The following is a 3,929-nucleotide window of genomic DNA, read 5'->3' on the forward strand; positions in this document are numbered from 1 at the left end:
TGAAAATTGGCAACTATAAAAAAAAAAAAAAAAAAAAAAAAAAAAACCCTTCCCACAAAAAAGAATCCACAAAAAACAAATCCTAAAAGAAGATATTGAATGAAAAAATAGGTCATGAATTTTCATTTGTCAAGATAGTTGCTGTGAATGTAAAACTCACACAAAATTTGTTTGGTATTTATCATCCATCAGAAGGTCCATTCTTCTGAAGGAAGTTTGGGCAGTCTACTTCCATAGTGATACCACCTCGGAAACCCAAGGAGGGGTCGCTATGAGTTGGGTCTGACTCGATGGCACATAACAACACAACAACAAAACATAAGAAAAGCAAAAGATACATCTGCTGTAGAAGCAACAGTATTTACTTCAAACTTCGAAGTTATTGTAAGTGGATTGTAACCAAAGAAAACAATTTAACACTTACAGCTGTGGAAAGTACCTTTATACATCACTCTTTAAAATGTGGTTTTTCTTTTAGATCAAATGTCTGTTTTTCTGAAGTAATTTCAGTCTTTTTCAATGACAAGATTTCTCATGTATGTATAAAGCAACAAAAAAGTGTTGGCTCCATTTACAATAGAAGTTTGTAAGCAGTTAAATAACTTTTTGTTTGCTTACTTGCTGTTGCTTTCATAGGTGTTGATTGTGGATCTAAGTAAAATGAAAACCGTTATAGCTTCAATATTTTCTGTTTTCCATGATGTTGTCTATTGGTCCAGTTGTCAGGGTTTTTTTTTTTTTCATCATGTTGAGGTATAATCTATACTGGAGGCTGTAGTCTTTGATCTTCATCAGTAAGTGAGTCAAGTCATCTTCACTTTCAGCAAGCAAGGTTGTGTCATCTGCATATCACAGGTTGTTAATGAGTCTTCCCCCAATCCTGATATTGCATTGTCTTCATATAGTCCAGCTTCTCAGATTATTTCCTCAGTATACAGACTGAGTAAGGATGATAAAAAGACACAATTCCGACGTACACTTTTCTGATTTTAAACCATGTAGTATCCTCTTGTTCTGTTTGAATGACTGTCTCTTGGTCTATGTACAGGTTCCACATGAACACAATTAAGCGTTCTTGAATTTCCAGTCTTTTCAGTGTAATCCATAATATTTTATGATCCACGGAGTTGAATGCCCTTGTTAAATCAATTAAAAAAAACAAAAAAACAGGTAAACATCTTTCTGGCATTCTTTGTTTTCAGCCAAGACCCATATGACATCAGCAATTATATTCCTCATTCCATGTCTTCTTCTGAATCCAGCTTAACTTTCTGACAATTCCCTGTTGATGTACTGTTGCGGTCATTTTTTGGGTATGATATTATTTGATTGATAATTTCAATATTCTATTGGATCACCTGTCTTTGGAATGGGTGTGGGTATATATATTTATATATAAATATATAAATATATATGTACTGTTTCACAGCTACAAACAATGAACAAGTTTTAATGCTCTATCAGTAAGGAAGTGAGATTATACTAAGACAGTCAATGCAAACTTTGGCTGGCTTTTTATGCTCAAATCTTTCTTCTTTGATACATTATTTTTCATGCTTCATTCTCATTTTATATTTAACTCTTTGTTTATATCCATATCAGTGTATCCTTCTCAGAAAGTAGGTTCTTGGACAGAAAACATGTCTTCAACCCAGCTTCATTATAGTATAGGATCATGTGCATAGGGGTTTCAGGAAGTATTTGGTGATGATTTTTCTGATCACAGTTAACATTTACCTTCACAGCACCAACTTTTAATAATAAGAAGAGCCAATACTGTGTCAGGCAGTCTTCTCAGGAGCTCACACGTATTTGTCATTAGTTGTTGTCCTGGTGCCTCCAGTTCCTGTAGACCTCATGTGTAATGGAATGGAATGTTGCCTGGTTGTCCACCATCTTTCTGGTCTTTGGTATGTTTGAGCCCTTTGCTGCAGCTCTTGTGTCATTCCATCTCATTGAATGTTTCCCTTGTTGTCACTGACTCTCAGCTTTACCAAACAGGATGTTCTTTTCTAGCAACTGATCTTTCCTGATGATGTCTGTTAGTTTGTCATTCTGTGGTGTTTTGCAAGTTGCTATGATGCTGGACGCTAAGCCACCAGCGTTTCAAACACCAGCACAGTTACCCAGGGTCAATAGGTTTCAATACAGCTTTCAGACTAAGACAGATTAGGAAGAAAAGCCTAGTGATCTACTTCTGAAAATTAGCCAATGAAAGCCCTATGGATCACAAAAGAATATTTACATATATAAATCTATTAAAACAACAACAAATAAACAAACAAGTCACTGCCGTCAAGTGGATACCGACTCATAGTGACCTTTCCTTGGGTTTCCGAGGTGGTATCTCTATGGAAGTAACTTGCCCAATGTTCCTTCCAGGAGTGGCTGTTGGGTTTGAACCTCTAGCCTTCCGCTTCCTATGTTAATCCCTCAGTCAATACAGCCATTACCCCATTTTAAAAAATCAGGAAACTGAGTCCCAGGAAAGCCAATACCTTATCTGAGTAGCAGAGCTGCATTACAAATTCAAAGGGTGTGGCACCAGAGCCCATGAGTTTGACCTCTAGCTAAGCTGCCTTTCGCTTGCAGGAGACATTGAGTGTTTTATATAAGGATCTAGTCAGGCACCTAAGCTATCCTGGGGAAAAACATTGCAACAGTAAACTTCTGCCTCTGGAGAACATGTACAGAAAACGCATTCCAAGATAAGGGTGCAGCGACTGCCATTCCACTCCCCCTATTTCAGTGCTGCACTCAAAGCAGGCATTCCATACCTACAGAGATAACACTCACAGCACCGCTTTGCAGATTCCTTTGCTACTGGTGCTGGTTTGAAGGTTCCCTAGAATGTCTTGCATCTTCCCTCTCCCTGAGCCAATTTTCTCTCTCATGTTGTTTTCAAAGCACCTTAAACCAAAAGTAATTCTCTCTCTCCCCTTCCCTCACTCCCTCTCTATCTGGGTGGGCTTTAGTGGTAGAAGACTGAGGGTGGGAGGGTTACATGGACTCTTCCACATTATGTTTGAATGCTGAAAAAAAAACAACAGCACTTCTCAAACTTCTCAGGGAATTTCTCCCTCATTGCACAAACCAAACACTCCAGCTGTCCCATCCCCTATTGTCCTGGCAACCCCTGCCTGGTTTATCTTTCCCTTGCTCTAATTTTTTTAAGCTCTTCATCAGAGCTTTTCTGTCTAGAATATAACAAGGGACAGGGTGGAAGAGTGGAGGCCACTCCTTGTCACGCTCTCCATGATGCTAGGTGGCAGCCCCACACCTCCAGCCCACTGGGCCTGAGCTCCACTTCCCACTGACACTTGAGAATGATGTGACTGTGGTGTGGTCAGTAGCCCTGTCCCCCTTTGCCTTCGATCCATTCCCTTTTCCTCTGCATGCTTTCACCAGCACAGCATCGGGCCCTGTCCCAGCAAATGCTATTGGATGGTGTCTTCTGCTGATAGGCAACAACCCCTGGGTGAGTGCCAGAGCTTCCCTTAAAGCCCCCACTCATCCAGTTCCTCTTTAACTCCCAGAATCACAATAATTCTCTGGAATTTGTCAAATTCTCCAAACACTGTTACTGTTGGTGACTCCATGCACAAAGGGGAAAAAAAAAAAAAAAACGTGGCCCAGTCCTGTGCCATCCTTATGCTCCACTGTGGACGGACTGCTGCGACCCATAGAGTTTTCACTGGCTGATTTTTGAAAGTAGCTTACCAAGCCTTTCTTCCCAGTTTGTCTTAGGCTGGAAGCTTTGTTGAAACCTGTCCAGCGTCGTAGCAACACGCAGGCCTCCACTGACAGATGCCTGATAGCTATGAATGAGTCGAAGTGACTGGAAACCAAACTGGGTTTTCCACATGGAGGGTGAGAATCCTACCATGAAACTATTCCTGTGCCCTCCTCTACATGTTATTTTATCAACA

This window comes from Orycteropus afer, unplaced genomic scaffold (assembly GCF_000298275.1).
Source record: "Orycteropus afer afer isolate SDZICR_OR568_19922 unplaced genomic scaffold, OryAfe1.0 scaffold00378, whole genome shotgun sequence".
Taxonomy (NCBI): domain Eukaryota; kingdom Metazoa; phylum Chordata; class Mammalia; order Tubulidentata; family Orycteropodidae; genus Orycteropus; species Orycteropus afer.